The following is a 21,352-nucleotide window of genomic DNA, read 5'->3' on the forward strand; positions in this document are numbered from 1 at the left end:
CGCTCTTATCCAGAGCGACTTACAAATTGGTGAATTCACCTTCTGACATCACTCCTCCATGGTGGGCTCTGAGCTCTGAACTGATCAATCACTCCTCCATGGTGGGCTCTGAGCTCTGAACTGATCAATCACTCCTCCATGGTTGGCTCTGAGCTCTGAACTGATCCATCACTCCTCCATGGTGGGCTCTGAGCTCTGAACTGATCCATCACTCTTCCATGGTGGGCTCTGAGCTCTGAACTGATCCAATCACTCCTCCATGGTGGGCTCTGAGCTCTGAACTGATCAATCACTCCTCCATGGTGGGCTCTGAGCTCTGAACTGATCCATCACTCCTCCATGGTGGGCTCTGAGCTCTGAACTGATCCATCACTCCTCCATGGTGGGCTCTGAGCTCTGAACTGATCCATCACTCCTCCATGGTGGGCTCTGAGCTCTGAACTGATCAATCACTCCTCCATGGTGGGCTCTGAGCTCTGAACTGATCCATCACTCCTCCATGATGGGCTCTGAGCTCTGAACTGATCCATCACTTTCCAACATTCACAGGGTAATCTGGGTGTTTCCTTGAATGAGATACACTGAGTATACAAAACATTAGGAACATCTTACTATTATTGATCTGCACCCCTTTTTGCCCTCAGAACAGCCTCAATTGGTTGGGCCATGTACTCTACAAGGTGTCAAAAGCACTCCACACAGATACTGGCCCATGTTGACTTCAATGCTTCAATGCCAAGTTGGCTGGATTTCCTTTGGATGGTGGACCGTTCCTGACACACAGAAGAAACTGTTGAGCGTGAAAAACCCAGCAGCATTGCAGTTCTTGACACACTCAAACCAGTGCACCTGGCACCTAATAACATAGGCACTTTTTTTATGGAACCATTATTTAACTAGGCAAGTCAGTTAAGAACAAATTCTTATTTACAATGACAGCCTACCCTGCCCAAACCCAGATGACACTAGGCCAATTGTGCACCGACCTATGGAACTCCCAATTACAGCTGGATGTGATACAGCCTGGAATCAAACCAGTGACTGTAGAGACACCTCCTGCACTGAGATGCAGTGCCTTAGACCGCTGTGATACAGCCTGGAATCGAACGAGGGACTGTAGGGATGCCTTTTGCACTAAGATGCAGTGCCTTAGACCGCTATGCCACTCGGGAGCCCACTTAAATATTTTGTCTTGCCCATTCACCCTCTGAATGGCACACATACAGTTGAAGTTGGAAGTTTACATACACCTTAGCCAAATACATTTAAACTCAGTTTTTCACAGTTCCTGCCATTTAATCCTAGTAAAAATTCCCTGTCTTAGGTCAGTTAGGAGCACCACTTTGATTTAAGAATGTGAAATGTCAGAATAATAGCAGAAAGAGTGATTTATTTCAGATTTTATTTCTTTCATCACATTCCCAGTGGGTCAGAAGTTTACATACACTCAATTAGTATTTGGTGGCATTGCATTTAAATTGTTTAACTTGGGTCAAACGTTTCAGGTAGCCTTCCACAAGCTTCCCACAATAAGTTGGGTGAATTTTGGCCCATTCCTCCTGACAGAACTTGTGTAAATGAATCAGGTTTGTAGGCTTCCTTGCTCTCACACGGTTTTTCAGTTCTGCCGACACATTTTCTATGGGATTGAGGTCAGGGCTTTATGATGGCCACACCAATACCTTGACGTTGTCCTTAAGCCATTTTGCCACAACTTTGGAAGCATGCTTGGGGTCATTGTCCATTTGGAAGACCCATTTGTGAACAAGCTTTAACTTCCTGACTGATGTCTTGAGATGTTGCTTCAATATATCCACATCATTTTCCTTCCTCATGATGCTATCTATTTTGTGCAGTGCACCAGTCCCTCCTGCAGCAAATCACCCCCACAACATGATGCTGCCACCCCCGTGCTTCACGGTTGGGATGGTGTTCTTCAGCTTGCAAGCCTCCCCTTTTTCTTCCAAACATAACAATAGTCGTTATGGCCAAACAGTTCTATTTTTGTTTCATCAGACCAGAACAATTTTTTCCAAAAAGTACAATCTTTGTCCCCATGTGCCGAGTTTGTTACCAAGAAATTTGTGGAGTGGTTAAAAAACACGTTTTAATGACTTCAACCTAAGTGTATGTAAACTTCCGACTGTATACAATTCATGTCTCAAGGCTAACAAATCCTTATTTAACCTCCTCTTCACATACACTGATTGAAGTGGAAGTGACATCAATAAGGGATCATAGTTTTCACCTGGATTCACCTGGTCAGTCTATGTCATGGAAAGAGAAGGTGTTCCTAATGTTTTGTACGCTCAGTGTATGCTCGTCATAGAGCCTAGAGCATAGAGCCTAGTTAAAGTCAAGCTGGAAGATCACCTACAATAAGAATAACAGTCATCTTAATGGGATTTCTCCTCAAAGGATCTCTTTCAAGCTCATCTGTTGTAAATGGGCATATAAAATAACTGGTCACTGACAGCTACATTAGCCTTGGGAGGGTTTATATAAGTTCTTATTGTGAACTGGCTCTGTTTGGACTCCATCTCCCACTCCAGACTGAGATGGTGTTTTAATAGCGGAAATCTTCTCAGCCTGTTATAATTACACCCATCAAAAGTGATTTCATGAGATTTTAACTGGCTATAAAACATAATTATAACAGAGAGGTGACGAGGATACTGCCAGGCTTAACAATGGGTCTGAAAATGGGAAATTCCCATAGCGGTATCAAGCTAAAATGATGCAGATAGATTAGAATTGCTGTTATATTACATCCTCTATCTAATAAATGGTAAGGACCACTAACTGTCATTCTATACATCACATTTCTATGAGAGATGTTTTTAACAAGGTCCTTTGGCAAGAATGTGATTCCTCCTGGACCGGTCATGTTCAGAGTACATTAAAAGGTATATTTTACATATACTATACTGTATATTGAGAAATCAAACAGAGACAACCAGTCAGTTGCAACTCATGTTTATTCAGGAACAGTTCATACCACCACATCACACCTCAATGTTGTTTTGACCTGCCTTCTCTGGGTTGATACAACAGTAAAAAAAAGACATAAAAACTATAAAAAAGATCAAGTCAAACTAACATAAATATAATCACCACTTGGATTGCTTGAAATTCCACATCATCACTCAATAAAAAACAACGACTTCCTCACGACCTCTTCCTCAGCTGATTGGGAGAGCAAAAATAAAGCTCTCCTCATCCTCCTCCTAGCCTCATTCTAAAAACATACAATCCCCTGCCATGTCTGGGGCAGGTAGACAGACCAGAAGCATAGAAAATGACTCTGAAAGAGAGTGAGCCAGGGTTACGCCGGTCTGTCCTCCCCTTGGTGTTAGTTAGTTAGTTAGTTACCAAACCAAGTACTGTCAGTAAGCTAAAGTGTACAGCATTGTGGGGACTCTCTCGGAGTGTTGCGATTTAAACCAGCACAACATTATCTTTCAATGTTATGTTGTTGAATGCAAGGAATGATGGTCTGTTGCTTCAAAACGAGAGCCACATTGTCAGGAAATAGAAATAAAGCCAGAGGTAAATTACTGTGGTTTTAAAGGTTTGTTACTTTTATCATAAACATTTTTTTTTATGTATTATTGTTCACAAAGCTCATAATTACAATTTCACGACCCAGGCCATGGAAGTTAAGCTTGGTTTTACTTCTTGTGCAAGGGTTACATGTTTTTAACCATCCAGATGACTTGCTAAAAGGTATGAATAGGAACAGGCATTAAGCTTGAAGCAAATGCAAAGGACGGTTTCTCACAATGTAATCTACAGCCAGGATGGAGTGGAGCGGAGCGCAGGGGGAAATTGAACATGACAAGCATTTCTACCTTTTAATATGCTGTTGCATGTTTGCAAAATAATATTGTAATACCAGATAAGTTTTTATCTTCAAGAAAAATAAGAAACAAGACAATCTCTAATGACTATCACTCCTGGTTCAACAACCCAGGGAGGCAGCGAACAACATCATTCACAAAGCTACGTTACATCAATCATACGTACTCACAGTGCCACCTATCAGTTATGGACGTTACTGCATGTTATCATTACATTGCTCGGGAACTAAATCAGCAGACTAGTACTCAAAAAGGGTGAAAGCCAAACGTGATGGAAGAAAAAGGCCATATTACTTTTCCTAGGTAACAAGCATCAGAACACTGTGGAAATCGGTATCATGAGGTTTATTTAACTATATTATGGATTCAGAACATTGCCTAAAATGTCAATACACAGTTGACACAATTACTAACGTAGACAACGAGGGACAGTAATACAAATTGATCACCTATATTCTGGTTATGAACGTACTCCTGTTATTCCAGAGCTTACAAACCCAATCTTTTGGTAAACAAATGTACTTTAAATTTATATTTTGTTCTAGTGACTGACCTGCAATTGCCTAGGAGGAGTAGTACTGAGCTTTTAGAAGCTTAAGCAGGTAGCATTGTGGCTGGTAAGGCATGAGGATTCAGTGTTTTACTCAACTTAACTTGTTTTAACTAATCATGTCTCCGTCGTCTCCCAATGGCTGTTGTCATCTTCTGACTGGTATCTCTCCTGGTTAAACCTCTTAGCTGAGGGATGTGATGTTGGAGCGACCACCAGGGGGAACTACGATGCGGCGTCCGGCTGGCCGGATGGGGACATCCTCTGTGGTGGGGGGACCTAACAGACAAACAGGATTAGAGTACTGTCTCTTTAAGCACCAGGATATCCTCTGTGGTGGGGGGACCTAACAGACAAACAGGATTAGAGTACTGTCTCTTTAAGCACCAGGATATCCTCTGTGGTGGGGGACCTAACAGACAAACAGGATTAGAGTACTGTCTCTTTAAGCACCAGGATATCCTCTGTGGTGGGGGGACCTAACAGACAAACAGGATATTAGATCCTCTGTGGTGGGGGGTACTGTCTCTTTAAGCACCAGGATATCCTCTGTGGTGTCTCTTACACCAGGGGGGGGACCTAACAGACAAACAGGATTAGAGTACTAACAGACAAACAGGTCTCTTTAAGCACCAGGATATCCTCTGTGGTGGGGGGACCTAACAGACAAACAGGATTAGAGTACTGTCTCTTTAAGCACCAGGATAGTAACAGACAAACAGGATTAGAGTACTGTCTCTTTAAGCACCAGGATATCCTCTGTGGTGGGGGGACCTAACAGACAAACAGGATTAGAGTACTGTCTCTTTAAGCACCAGGATATCCTCTGTGGTGGGGGACCTAACAGACAAACAGGATTAGAGTACTGTCTCTTTAAGCACCAGGATATCCTCTGTGGTGGGGGGACCTAACAGACAAACAGGATTAGAGTACTGTCTCTTTAAGCACCAGGATATCCTCTGTGGTGGGGGACCTAACAGACAAACAGGATTAGAGTACTGTCTCTTTAAGCACCAGGATATCCTCTGTGGTGGGGGGACCTAACAGACAAACAGGATTAGAGTACTGTCTCTTTAAGCACCAGGATATCCCTAACAGACAAACAGGATTAGAGTACTGTCTCTTTAAGCACCAGGATATCCTCTGTGGTGGGGGGACCTAACAGACAAACAGGGGTACTGTCTCTTTAAGCACCAGGATATCCTCTGTGGTGGGGGGACAGACAAACAGGATTAGAGTACTGTCTCTTTAAGCACCAGGATATCCTCTGTGGTGGGGGATTTAACAGACAAACAGGATTAGAGTACTGTCTCTTTAAGCACCAGGATATCCTCTGTGGGGGGACCTAACAGACAAACAGGATTAGAGTACTAAGCACCAGGATACCCCTCTGTGTCTTGTTAGAGCTGGTCTTGTTAGGCTTCCCATTAACAAAGCCAGCTCCAGCCAGTTTCCTCCACTAGCGACTATCTGTGTTCATCACACGACAAACCAACCAGGCAACCTGACCTTGGCCCTGGTTGGACACCTCTAGACTAAAAGCCAATGGTATTGGGATTTGCCCTGGATTAAATTGACATATTGGACAAGGAGAGATTTATGTCTACTGTCCTAAATCTTAAACCCACTCCAGGCCAGGGTCTAGTGTTTTATACTGTAGAATTCGTCTCTCTATGACTAACACAGCCAAGGTTACTTCACATCTGAAGAAAGAGAAATATATCAAAAAGTATATCAACCCTGTTGGTTTGTGTGCAAGTAGGTGTATGTGTGTGTTCTGTCATGCACTGGAAGTGGGTGTGATGGATTTCTGTTCTCAGAATGTGTAGCTAGTAGCCTAACAGTGGGATTATATTGGAAGCCAGAGGGAGAGAATAGGCCAGGTCTGTATTATAGACACACATGCTTGGGAAAGAAAGCAGACTCTCTGGCTCTCTGGAAGGGATGTCAATAGATGGACTAACCCCCACTAGACTACAGCAATGGGGAAAACTTTCCAATGCAGGTCACCCTCCACCTCCTGCATCAGTACATCACACATCAATTGTTCCAGTAAAAACCATTGTTTACTTGGTTCCTCCCTGAAAGGTTGTACCTAGTGGTATGAGGTTGCAGATGTATACAATCGCCATGTGTCACTCAATACTCAACTAGTCTCTGCTATTGGTTATGTGAATAATGTAACTTTAGCTAAATCAATGATCATGAGCCTCATTCAACCTGCTCAGTAGACAGAGCTTCATTAGGCAGGCAACGGCTAAGAAAGTGAGATGCAAGATGTCTGGACTGAAATCTTAGAACATATATTGAATTAAGATGCATAAAGATATTATGAGAGAGAGAGAGAGGGGGAGAGAGAGAGAGAGAGAGAGAGAGAGAGAGAGAGAGAGACAGAAGGAGAGACAGAGAGAGACAGAGAGAGAGAGAGAGAGAGAGAGAGAGAGAGAGAAAGAGAGAGAGACAAGAGAGAGAGAGACAGAGACAGAGATAGAGAGAGAGGAGAGAGAGGAGAGAGAGAGAGAGAAGAGATAAGAACCAAGATAAAACGGTGTGAAGCTGAAATCAATCAAATCAATGTTGTGACAAAAAGTTAAGAAATAACTAAAAGACTTGTGAAACATAAAGAGCACTGTCTGGAAGTACCAGGACGGCTGAGGGACAACAGTATTGTGCTGTGAGCATTAGTTACCACAAACAAATTATGAAATTAAGGCTTAAAATGTGATTATGGTAAAATGTCAAATTACACCTGAAGGTTATTGTAACTAACGCAGACGAATGGCAAAGTCAACCTTGGAAACATATTATATCATGTGTGAAGTGCATTGTAAAATGTCATTGCTGACTGTTAAGTGTGTGTGTGTGTGTGTGTGCGTGCGTGCGTGCGTGCGTGCGTGCGCGTGTGTGTGTGTGTGTGTGTGTGTCAGGTTCCTGGCACTTCCTATGACAGCCAGGGATGGGAAAGCGGATGGGTAAATTAAAAGGTAGCTGAATCTCACCACGCTGTGCAGGTTTACCTGCTAAACTAAAGCCGGAGTGGTGCAGGTTCCTCACAGGCTGCTTGGTGGGGGAGAGTACGGGCAGACGCTGAGGGTACCGCCACGAGACATGGGCGAGAAGTCAGACACAGGACCGTCATACATGCCCCTGGGCACCGCTCGCAGGATTGCCAACTGAGAGAGAGGGAGACAGGGGTGATAAAGGGATAGAGAGGGAGAGAGAAGGAGAAATATGGAGAAAGAAAGAAAAGAGAAAGAGAGAGAGAGATCGTTTATGTTGGTAACTTTATAACAGTTCTCCATGACAATGCTTGTTTAGAATTAGATTCATGGGGTTGTTTGTAGAATGCTTTGTGCCAATGCATATTTCACCCAGTGTTTTCCTAAGGAAAGCACTTCCAGATTTACTGACAGACTCAGTTCTTATTGGACATGCTGTCCTAGGGTCATGTGACTAAGGAATCCCTGGAAGCTGAGCTAGGAACATCATAAAATACTTACTGCCACCAAGATCAACATTGCATTAATAAATAGGTCTCACCAAAGAAACATCTCTATAGTCTGGGCAAAAAGAGAATGATGGCAGAATTGAGGGTAGCCGTTTCAAGTTGAACACAACTCATTTAATATAACCCACTTCTGTTGAAATATCCACTTAAAATAGCACACTGTTGTTCCTGTTGAGTATCCACCAACACCAGCAATATGAGCAACCCCATGGACACATCATATCCCTTCAAAACCATTACACATGGCTACAACAGGCACTCCTGGCAGCCAGTTGTTTCAGTATGTAACCCACAGCCAACAGCCGAAGCCCCTGACTTGAATCCTCAAGTCTGACATAACACTTATCTCCTACACATCCCACCCACCCCTTCCTCCCAACCCCCCACCCCCAACCCCCATTCCCCATCCCCTCCTTCCAACCCCCATCCCCTCGCTCCAAACCCCATTCCCCATCCCCTCCTTCCAACCCCCATCCCCTCGCTCCAACCCCCATTCCCCATCCCCTCCTTCCAACCCCCATCCCCTCGCTCCAACCCCCCATTCCCCATCCCCTCCTTCAACCCCCATCCCCTCGCTCCAACCCCCATTCCCCATCCCCCATCCTCTCGCTCCAACCCCCATTCCCCATCCCCTCCTTCCAACCCCCATCCCCTCGCTCCATCCCCCATTCCCCATCCCCTCCTTCCAACCCCCATCCCCTTGCTCCAACCCCCATTCCCCATCCCCTCCTTCCATGTCCCCCATTCCCCATCCCCTCACTCAACCCCCATTCTCCATCACCTACATCACATGTCTGTCTTCCTCCTGGATATGATCAGATCACCCATAGAGGTAGTCAGGACACCATTACAGCCTTTTCTGGCAATTCCCATCTGCATTACACACCCTGTTAGATATATTTATCTTGTGCCTTCCATGACAGACAGACAGACAGACAGACAGTGCCACTGCCACTAGAGAGGACAGTTCAGTAGGTGTGATAAACAGCTAAGAAATCTGAATGTAATCTGCCTCCATTAAACATACTTTGGATTACCATTCAGGTATGTAATGTACATTGAGATTGATGGTAAATCTGATTATGCGTGGCATGGGCTGAGCCACAGCAGTGTGCATTAGTGTAAAGCTAAGCCGTCTTTAATGGAAAGCTGCAGTGACATCGTCCATGTTTGTGGGTGCTGGATGGCTTATCTCAGCTCTGCATCAGATTTGTGCTGATTAATCCCTAACCACTGAGAAAACACTTCTAGATGTCCCCAACTCACTGACCTTTTATTATTTTGTATTATTTGTTTTGTCATTTAGCAGACGCTCTTATCCAAAGCGACTTACAGAAGCAATTCAGGTTAAGTGCCTTGCTCAAGGGCACATTGAAAGATTATTCACCTAGTCGGATCTTGGAATCGAACGAGCAACCTTTCGGTTATGGGCCGAACGCCGTAACTGCTAGACTTACCTTCCGCCTCACAGACCTCACAGTCCTTGGCTCAGTGTGACATACTAACGCTGCCCGTGACAAAACAATTCATATAAAACTTATTCTAAGACAGAACTGAAGCGTTAGGAATACAATATGTTCATTGGAAATACTTTTATATTGTTACATAATTGTATAAAAGGGAGACAGTTACTCAGAGTCCAGAGACAGTTACTCAGTTGTTGACTAGACAGTAAGGTGAGAGAAGCGAGCATCTTTTACCTGCTTCCTGGCCTTGACGCGCTTGTAAGCAAAGTCCGGGAAGGGGGTGCAGGGGATGAAGCGGCCGACCCCGGAGGTGGCGTGCAGGTTCCCATCCTCCAGCACCAGCTTCCCCTGGCAGATCACCACCGAGGGGGCACCACGGAGCTCCATGCCCTCAAACACATTGTACTCAGCAGCCTGGAATACACACAAGCATAGACATGACTACAGGCACACGTGCACACACAGAGTCATACACACACAGAGTCAAAACACACAGAGTCAAACACACACAGAGTCAAACACATACAAACACACACAGAGTCAAACACACACAGAGTCAAACACATACAAACACACACAGAGTCAAACACACACAAAGTCAAACACATACAAACACACACAGAGTCAAACACACACAAAGTCAAACACATACAAACACACACAGAGTCAAACACACACAGAGTCAAACACATACAAGCACACACAGAGACAAACACACACAGAGTCAAACACACACAAAGTCAAACACATACAAACACACACAGAGTCAAACACACACAAAGTCAAACACATACAAGCACACACAGAGTCAAACACACACAGATTCAAACACACACAAAGTCAAACACATACAAACACACACAGAGTCAAGCACACACAGAGTCAAACACACACAGAGTCAAACACACACAAAGTCAAACACATACAACACACACAGAGTCAAACACACACAAAGTCAAACACATACAAACACACACAGAGTCAAACACACACAAAGTCAAACACATACAAACACACACAGAGTCAAACACACACAAAGTCAAACACATACAAGCACACACAGAGTCAAACACACACAGAGTCAAACACACACAAAGTCAAACACATACAAACACACACAGAGTCAAACACACACAGAGTCATACACACACAAAGTCAAACACATACAAGCACACACAGAGTCAAACACACACAGAGTCAAACACACACAAAGTCAAACACATACAAACACACACAGAGTCAAACCAACACAGCATCAAAACACACACAGTCAAACACACACAGTCAAACATATGGAGAGTCAAACACACAAAGTCAAACACACACAGCATCAAACACACACCCAGTCAAACACACAGTCAAACACACACACAGTCAAACACACGCAGAGTCAAACACATAGTCAAACACACAGTCAAACACACAAATTCAAACACACACAGCATCAAACACACACACACAGTCAAACACACGCAGAGTCAAACACACAGTCAAATACACACACAGTCAAACACACGCAGAGTCAAACACACGCAGTCAAACACACGCAGTCAAACACACGCAGAGTCAAACACACAGTCAAACACACGCAGAGTCAAACACACGCAGAATCAAACACACACAGAGTCAAACACACGCAGAGTCAAATACACGCAGTCAAACACATTATACATTAAAGCTGAAATGTGTAACTTTTGACCCCACCATATTCACATACAATTGTGAGTTATATATCTATCATTCTCATTGAAAGAAGGCAAGTCTAAGAAGCAGTACACACTAGATATACAAAAGTATGTGGACACCCCTTCAAATTAGTGGATTCAGCTATTTCAGCCACACCCGTTGCTGACAGGTGTATAAAATCGAGCATAAAGCCATGCAATCTCCATAGACAAACATTGGCAGAAGAATGGCCTTACTGATGAGCTCAGTGACTTTCAAACTGGCACCATCATAGGATGTCACCTTTCCAACAAGTCAGTTCATAAAATGTCTGCTCTGCTAGAGCTGTCAACTGTAAGTGCTGTTATTGTGAAGTGGAAACGTATAGGAGCAACAATGGCTCAGCCGCAAAGTGACAGGCCACACAAACTCACAGAACGGGACCGCCTTGTGCTGAAGTGAGTAGTGCGTAGAAATCGCCTGTTCTCGGTTGTAACACTCACTACCATTTTACAGACTGCCTCTGGAAGCAATGTCAGCACAAGAACTGCTCGTCAAGGAGAGCTTCATGAAATGGGTTTCCACAGCCGAGCAGCCGCACACAAGCCTAAGATCACCATGCGCAATGCCAAGCGTCGGCTGGAGTGGTGTAAAGCTCACACCGCCACTGGACTCTGGAGCAGTGGAAACACGTTCTCTGGAGTGATGAATCACACTTCACCAACTGGCATTCAGATGGACGAATCTGGGTTTGGCAGATGCCAGGAGAATGCTACCTGCCCCAATGCATAGTGCCAACTGTAAAGTTTGGTGGTGGAGGAATAATGGTCTGGGACTGTTTTTCATGGTTCAGGCTCGGCCCCTTAGTTTCAGTGAAGGGAAATCTTAACTCTACAGCATACAATGACATTCTAGACGATTCTGTGCTTCCAACTTTGTGGCATCAGTTTGGGCAAGGTCCTTTCCTGTTTCAACATGACACTGCACAAAGCGAGTCCATACAGAAAAGGTTTGTTGAGATCGGTGTGGAAGAACATTACTGTCCTGCACAGAGCCCTGACCTTAACCTCATCGAACACCTTTGGGATGAATTGGAACGCTGACTGCGAGCCAGGCCTAATCGCCCAACATCAGTGCCCAACCTGATGTGGCTGAATGGAAGCAAGTCCCCAAAGCAATGTTCCAACATCTAGTGGAAAGCCTTTCCAGAAGAGTGGGACCAACTACATATTAATGCCCATGGGTTTGGAATGAGATGCTCGGCGATCAGATAATCTGGTGTATCGGTTCAATGTGTGTTTGGGTTTTGTACACTAGCTTCCAACAGCTGAAAATACAATATTTGTAGTTCTGGAAAATACTTTTCACAGCGGTTTAAATGGTACAATTATTCTCTACACTATACTTTCTTTTTTTGTCACATAAACTGAAATTAGGTGAACTATTATAATTTTAGCAACCAGGAAATGGCAGATTTCTGCATAGTGCATCTTTAACTGGATATTGTATGTCTTGGTCAGTGATGCTAGGCCAACAAAAGAGACAAATAACAAAATTACAAAAACAAAAACTCTAAATTTATCAAGCCTACTTTTCCCCATTGCACCCCATTACAGTCTGTTATGCTGCCGTTACTTACTGTAATTCACAAGCACAATCCAGTTATATAAACGATGAGCAGCTGCAGGAACTTTCAAGTGCTCAAAACTCTCTCTCAAGTGGAGTAAATGACAGTACAGCGATGCAGAAGCAACCAACTCCCACGTAAACGCAACTATTGCCAGTTTTCTGCAGTCTGACAGTCACTCGTCTGACACAAATGTCGTCGGGGAGTTTACATGAGTTTACATCGGTGTGTCTTTGTGGACTCAGAAGGTCAAGTATGGAACAAATAAACAGTAAAGGGTCTCTGAAACACATGACCTCACGCACCAAAGACTGTCTGTGATTTACATTATGAGCTGACACACTAATTCAGATGAAGAGCCGGCTAATTCCACGAAAGTAGATCATATTTGGACATATTGCTCTTAAAACGGGTCTGATGAGAGGCCATTCTGTGTGTTGTAGTGAGACGTAAAGCTTATTGAGGGAGAACTAAGTAGAGTCATGGGACACACAGGCCCAGTTTGGCTGTGGGGACAGGGAAAGAGGAGGTGGGTTGGCGGGTGGCTTGGTAGGCAGGCAGGCCGTCTCTGTAGAGATGAGACCATGGTTCTGCCTTAATTAACAACATGTGTGGGAGAAGAGATAAATAACCCTCCTCCTCCACCTCCTCCAGTCGGCCTGTTTCTCATACGCCTCCATTTGGCATTAAAAGACAAACAGCTGCCATCGCACAGCTGGGAATAATGATGCCAAGCATCACTCTCTCTCCTTCTCTCTCTCTCTTTAGCACTTTCTCTCCCTCTTTCTCTTGCAATGTCTCCTCTCTCTCTCTCTAGCACTTCCTCTTTCTCTTGCACTGTCTCTCCTTCTCTCTCTCTCTAGCACTTCCTCTTTCTCTTGCACTGTCTCCTTCTCTCTCTCTCTCTCTAGCACTTCCTCTTTCTCTTGCACTGTCTCTCCTCTCTCTCTCTCTCTAGCACTTCCTCTTTCTCTTGCACTGTCTCTTCTCTCTCTAACACATTCTATTCCTCTAGCACTCTCTCCCTCTCTACCACTTTATCTTTCTCTATCTCTAGGCCTCTCTCTCTCTCCCACTTTCTTCCTACTCTCTTTCACCTTCGCTGGTCATCTCTGATCCATTCCCCCTCTCTCTATTCTCCTGCCACTAAACTCTCTTATTCTGTCTATCATTCTGTCTCTCTCTACATATTTGTTTTGCAATCTGTTGCCCCCTTTCTTCTATGGTTTGTGTGTTCCTATCCACACGGCCCTGCTGTTTTTCCAGATTCCGGCCAGGACAGGACCAGAGGAGGCTGGTGGGAAGAGCTATAAGAAGACGGGCTCATTGTAAAGACTGGAATGGAATTAATGGAATGGTACAGCAAACATATGGAAACCACATGTTTAACTCCATTCCATTGATTCCATTCCAGACATTACCATGAGCCAGTCCTCCTATAGCTTCTCCCACCAGCCTCTCTCGACTGGACGTAAGGCTCTACGTCTGCCAAGTATGATGTCACGGCCGGGTTCTATGTGCAACAACATATACAAAGCTAACCAGATCAAACAATTCAGATAAGGGATACTTGTATTTACTACAGAGGGAGGGATACACAGATAGAAGGTTGTAAAAGCACTGAACTACTGTGCCCAATAGATCACTGTAGCCATCATTAACATGGACAGGAGCCCCTGTTCTTATGCTCTGTGTTCTTACGTGCTTGTTTTGTTGTCTGGAAGGGCTACAAGCAGGAAGCGAGAAGGTGACATCATTATGTAACAACCTTGGGTCTCCACGTATGGAAAAGTCATTGAAAACTTGTCCAATCTTTTTCCAGCTCTTTCTTTCTCTCCCTCTCTTTGTCGTTCTATTTCTCTCTCTGTGTTTCTGTCTTTCCACACCTCTTCATCGTACTATTCTGCTTTTCTCTGAGGCCTCTCTGTCTCTCTCTCTCCCTCGTTCTCTGCGCCTGCAGCAGGAAGTTCAGAAGGCTTGATTTCCTGAACGGACACTTCCTCTGTTTAACCCTGCACTGTCGTGTACACTCTGGTCCCCTGTGCGCAGGGAGTCTACAGGGACTTCATTTCCCTTCTGAAAAACAAAGGTCACTGGAACTTTATTCACCCCGAGCCTTTGACCTCTTACCGAGTTGTGCGTCTTGGCGGTGATGGTGCGGACAGCATCGGAGTCCCAAATGACCAGGTCAGCATCGGAGCCCACAGCTATCCGTCCTTACGGGGTACAGGTTTAGGATCTTGGCGGCGTTGGTGCTCGTCACAGCAACGAACATGTTCTCGTCCATCTTGCCAGTGGTCTGAGTGAGCAGGAAAAAAGGTGACTTGTCAAAATGCTATAATTGTGAGGTGCTAAAAAAAGAGGCTTTTACAGCTGACTGGTGGGTGAGGGGACTCTTGTAGTCAAACGCAAGAACACGCACACACACACACACACACACACACACACACACACACACACACACACATACACACAAACACACACACACACACACACACACACACACACACACACACACACACACACACACACGCACACACACACACACGCACACACACACACCCTGTCAATGCTAGAGCTGAGACTGTGTGTTTTTTTGTCTTAAGGCAGACCAGTGTGAATAATTCTGAGGCAAAGCTGCACCACAACTCTTCATTCATAACACAGCTGTCAAGAAAACCCAAGTCTGAGTTCAAGAGCAAGAACAAGAATTAGGAGAAAAAAAGAGATACACACTGTTTTAGTCTGTAAGCTGGGTGAACAGCTTGGGGGACAGACCCAGAGATAGACAGAGATCTATACTGTTTTAGTCTGTAAGCTGGGTGAACAGCTTGGGGGACAGACCCAGATATAGACAGAGATCTATACTGTTTTAGTCTGTAAGCTGGGTGAACAGCTTGGGGACAGACCCAGAGATAGACAGAGATCTATACTGTTTTAGTCTGTAAGCTGGGTGAACAGCTTGGGGGACAGACCCAGAGATAGACAGAGATCTATACTGTTTTAGTCTGTAAGCTGGTTGAACAGCTTGGGGACAGACCCAGAGATAGACAGAGATCTATACTGTTTTAGTCTGTAAGCTGGGTGAACAGCTTGGGGGACAGACCCAGAGATAGACAGAGATCTATACTGTTTTAGTCTGTAAGCTGGGTGAACAGCTTGGGGACAGACCCAGAGATAGACAGAGATCTATACTGTTTTAGTCTGTAAGCTGGGTGAACAGCTTGGGGGACAGACCCAGAGATAGACAGAGATCTATACTGTTTTAGTCTGTAAGCTGGGTGAACGGCTTGGGAGACAGACCCATATATAGACAGAGATCTATACTGTTTTAGTCTGTAAGCTGGGTGAACAGCTTGGGGGACAGACCCAGAGATAGACAGAGATCTATACTGTTTTAGTCTGTAAGCTGGGTGAACAGCTTGGGGGACAGACCCAGAGATAGACAGAGATCTATACTGTTTTAGTCTGTAAGCAGTGTGAACGGCTTGGGGGACAGACCCAGAGATAGACAGAGATCTATACTGTTTTAGTCTGTAAGCAGTGTGAACGGCTTGGGGGGGACAGACCCAGAGATAGACAGAGATCTATACTGTTTTAGTCTGTAAGCAGTGTGAACGGCAGGGGACAGACAGACCCAGAGATAGACAGAGATCTATACTGTTTTAGTCTGTAAGCTGGGTGAACGGCTTGGGGGACAGACCCAGAGATAGACAGAGATCTATACTGTTTTAGTCTGTAAGCAGTGTGAACGGCTAGGGGGATAGATCCAGAGATATATCACTAAACTAAACTACCAGGATGTATTAGGGAAGAGGAGAGAGGAGGAGCTGCAGTGAATTGTGGAGAATGTGCAATATAAACTGGAGGAAGTGGAGTACTCAGAGTGGCTAAGAGGGTTCAGAGGGAGCAATGTAAAGGGAGGGTTAGTGAGGGCTAGCAAAGCTGAGAAAATAAGGACATGAAAGAAAGAAACAGGATAGTCCCAGTTGGTATTAAATAGAATGTTGTGGCCCCACCCACCTTGACTCACAGCATAAAGTTGACCTTTTCTTAAATAATGTGCTTGTTGTCTGCTTGTTTTACTCAATTACAAAAGTATATATAAGAAAAGTACAACATGTCTAAAGATTAATTTCAACATTGCCTGCTCCAGAATGTTCTCACTATTTAGAAAAACATAATATATAAGTATAGTAATATGTCTCTTTTTATGAGCACCGTGAGTGAGTGCCAGTTAGCTACCAACCTGAACATTAAGCTAGCCAAGACCAACAACACAAACAAATAGACTATAAAGCTACAAGTAGTGAGTGGACTAACAAACGGACTATACTAAACCAGTTAAATGTCTTACCTGTGATGAAATGTTTCCACACATATAACTACATGTAACCATCTTGGACACTAGGGCACCACAATTTAAGCAGAACACAAAATCGTCAACAAAGTTGTCTCTTTTACACTGGGGGTCAAGGGGAACGAATGTTTGTTTTCCCAATTTGTGGGCGTGGTCGTCGGAATTCATTATTATGACATGAAGACCGACTCGGAGGATGCATCCTAAATAGCACCCTATTCCCTATATAGTACACTACTTTTGACCAGAGCCATTTGGGCCCATGTCAAAGTTAGTGCACTATAAAGGGAATAGAGTGCCATTTTGGACACAACCAAAGAACGAGGGAGAGACATATGCCATGCAGACAGGTGTCCACCCATCCATCCTCACCACAGCCTTCTCCCAGATGAGGGACATCCTCTCCTCCACTCCGTTCACACCCTCAGGGATCTGAGTGAAGTCATCCTTCCCTATGGCCTTCTGGGCCACGCTGAAGGTGCAGTGGGCACTGCCAGTCACATTCAGGTCACCACTGGGAGAGAGAGAGAGAGAGAGAGAGAGAGAGAGAGGGAGAGAGAGAGAGAGTAACAACTTAGCCATGGCTTTGCAGCTGAAACATGATAGAACAGTAGTAAGAAATGTGTTGAGATGCAGTATGTTGTACATCGCACACAACAGTGGCTTTCAGCAGCAGATTCAATTATTAAACACTCTTCCACAGGTACTGCTTCAGACCTGAAATAATGACTTAACTTCATAGCTGTGATCTATGATCCCATAAGGCGGCAGGGTAGCCAGGGTAGCCAAGTGAGGGTGGCAGGGTAGCCTAGTGGTTAGGGCGTTGGACTAGTAACCGGAAGGTTGCAAGTGCAAACCCCCGAGCTGATAAGGTACAAATCTGTCGTTCTGCCCCTGAACAGGCAGTTAACCCACTGTTCCTAGGCCGTCGTTGAAAATAAAATAATAATTTGTTCTTAACTGACTTGCCTAGTAAAATAAAGGTCAAATACAAAAGGCACATGTGTCAAACTCATTCCATGGAGGGCCGAGTGCCTGCAGGTTTTGCTCCTCCCTTGAACATGACTGATGAATTACGATAAGTAAGGAACTCCCTCACCTGGTTGTCTAGGCTTCATTTAAGGGGAAAAAACTACAACCTGCAGACACTCAGCCCTCAAACTGGGAAATGTTTATTCCATACAGAAAAGCTGAAAAAGCTCACATACAGCTGGAATAGCTTAGACAACACAGCAGAGCTGCGACTAAAGTAGATCGATTACTCTGAGTCAAGTTCCAAGGTCTCCTCTCACCAGTTATAGCTGTCTTCCCTTTCTTACAGAGAACTCTAACTTTCCTAACAGACAAACACACCAACTCCTGCAACCCTATGTGTCTATTGATGTGTATAGTGTATATTGATGTGTACAGTGTATATCGATGTGTATAGTGTATATTGATGTGTATATTGATGTGTATAGTGTATATTGATGTGTATTTTGATGTCTATTGATGTGTATATTGACATGTATACTAATGTGTATAGTGATGTATATATTGATGTGTATAGTGTATATTGATGTGTATAGTGTATAATGATGTGTATAGTGTATATTGATGTGTATAGTGCATATTGATGTGTATGGTGTATATTGATGTGTATAGTGTATATTGATGTGTATAGTGTCTATTGATGTGTATAGTGTATAATGATGTGTATAGTGTATAATGATGTGTATAGTGTATATTGATGTGTATAGTGTATATTGATGTGTATAGTGTATATTGATGTGTATAGTGTATAATGATGTGTATAGTGTATATTGATGTGTATAGTGTATATTGATGTGTATGGTGTATATTGATGTGTATATTGATGTGTATGGTGTATATTGATGTGTATATTGATGTGTATAGTGTTTATTGATGTGTATTTTGATGTCTATTGATGTGTATATTGACATGTATACTAATGTGTATAGTGATGTATATTTTGATGTTATAGTGTATATTGATGTGTATAGTGTATATTGATGTATATGTTGATGTGTATAGTGTATATTGATGTGTATAGTGTATATTGATGTGTCTATTGATGTGTATAGTGTATATTGATGTATATATTGATGTGTATAGTGTCTATTGATGTGTATAGTGTCTTGATGTGTATAGTATATATTGATGTGTATAGTGTCTTGATGTGTATAGTGTATATTGATGTGTATAGTGTCTATTGACGTGTATAGTGTCTTGATGTGTATAGTGTATATTGATGTGTATAGTGTCTTGATGTGTATAGTGTATATTGATGTGTATAGTGTATATTGATGTGTATAGTGTCTTGATGTGTATAGTGTATATTGATGTGTCTATTGATGTGTATAGTGTATTGATGTGTATAGTGTATATTGATGTGTATTGATCTATTAAAGAGACGTTGGTCTCAGCATGACTCCCTGTCAAAATAAAGGTTGAATAAATAATAAATCCATCATGAGGTTAGAAGCGCCTCAGAAGCCTATCAGTCTACTGTGTTTGATGCAGCGAGGACATGCTAGGTCAGTGGAGTGTCATACAGTCAAGAGGGGAGCTCTTTACCTGGCCAGTAATGTGTTCAGGTAGTCTGGGGTGGTGGGGTCCGGGCTGAGGGGGTGATGTCACAAAGGAGGCAGCCTTGGCCCAGTTCTTGCTCAATAGTGTGTCACGTCAGTCCCAAGGCTGGCCGTGATTGGCTCGCCGAAGACAACGTTACCTGGGATAAAGATGTTATCACCCAGGGGTGAGACTACATTAAATCAACTCACCTCATGCTGCTAAAAATGTACTCACTCGTTAGCTTGATAGGTTTATCCCGGGTCAATGCCAGTAGCAAATGTACAATTTCAGTATCCTGGCACATTTTTATTGGTGCTGGCACTGACCCTGTAAACATGTATAGCTTTTACATTCTCCAGTTTTTTTCTTCCTTTGTTATTTCTCTGGTTTAAAAAATAGTATTTTTATATTGAATATTGCACTGTTGGGGAAGGGATGTTGGGGGAAGTTAAGCATTTCACTGTACTTGTGAATGTGACAAATAAAACTTGAAACATAAGAACTAAAGGGAGAATCTAACGGAACCAAAGGTCAGGTGATCCAGCAGTTTGTAGGAAAGATTGGATGAATACTCTTAACATTGCCTCATATTTATTTCCCCTCTCTGGGTTTAATGAATCGGATGTCAGCAGCACGAGACCACAGCCAGTGATGAAAACAAGGCCTCTTGGGAGCACCGAGTGACCCTTACATGCTTCCTACATGAGGACATGCATCTTTCCCTTCCTCTCTGTTTCTTCTCAGTTCAGAAAGTGTATATCTTTCTCTCCATCACGTACAAGAGGCCTACTCCCTCTCTCTGCTCCGCCGTGGGCTCCTGATGGATGGCAGAGACAGGTTTTCTGACAGTTTGCTACGGTGAGCCCCGGGTGATAAATTAGAGATTCATCTCAAAACGGGCCTTCTTGTATCCGGTGTGTCTACCAGACCTGACCTATAGTGTAAATCTAGGGTGTGAACCAAGACACTAGGATTAGCACATAAGGGCATAGGTGCATTCCAATCCTCTTACAGAACAGAAGAGTTTAGGAGGCAGCAGTTGCACTAAGAGGTGACAACTACCTCCAAGGGACATGCGGGTAAGGGCCGTTTTGAGATGAATCTCTAACTTATCACCCGGGGTAAGGACAGCTCTCGTGTTCTGATATGAAAGGCATATTATCTTCTTTCTATGCATTCATTGTGACTAACAAATATGTAAGTAAGGTGCCTTCTTGATACAGTAATTAAAGCCCAATCACAGCCACACTGGAAACCCGGGAACCTTTTTTCCTGGCCTGTGAGATGATGTCGGCAGCACTCTTGCTCATGACCCTGGTCACATACAGGGGACAGTTGGTCTGGCTGGCAATGGTGATGGCGCGGAACACAGCCTCTGCCTCCAGCTAGATGGGAGGGAATCGACAGATAGACAGAGATACACACACACACACGCAGACAGACAGACAGACAGACAGACAGACAGACAGACGAAGACAGACAGAACAATCAATTAGTCTCTGAACAGATTAAACTAACCCTGGACTGGCAATGTCTACTACTGCCAGGTTACCTAGTGGTTAGAGCGTTGGGCCAGTGAATGAAAGGTTGCTGGATTAAATCCCAGAGCTGACAAATTAAAAATATGTCATTCTGCCCCTTTAGCAAGGCAGTTAAACCACTGTTCCCCGGGTGCCGAAGACGTGGATGTTGATTATGGCAGCACCCCGCACCTCTCTAATTCAGAGGGGTTGGATTAAATG

The 21,352-nt window shown here is 43.9% G+C and overlaps 1 pseudogene; it reads right to left on the reverse strand.

Moving 5' to 3' along the window:
• Positions 1-2,960: 2,960 nt before the first annotated feature.
• On the reverse strand, positions 2,961-20,995 carry LOC135539125 (dihydropyrimidinase-related protein 3-like; annotated as a pseudogene).
• Positions 20,996-21,352: the final 357 nt, after the last annotated feature.

This window comes from Oncorhynchus masou, unplaced genomic scaffold (assembly GCF_036934945.1).
Source record: "Oncorhynchus masou masou isolate Uvic2021 unplaced genomic scaffold, UVic_Omas_1.1 unplaced_scaffold_3621, whole genome shotgun sequence".
NCBI classification, from domain to species: domain Eukaryota; kingdom Metazoa; phylum Chordata; class Actinopteri; order Salmoniformes; family Salmonidae; genus Oncorhynchus; species Oncorhynchus masou.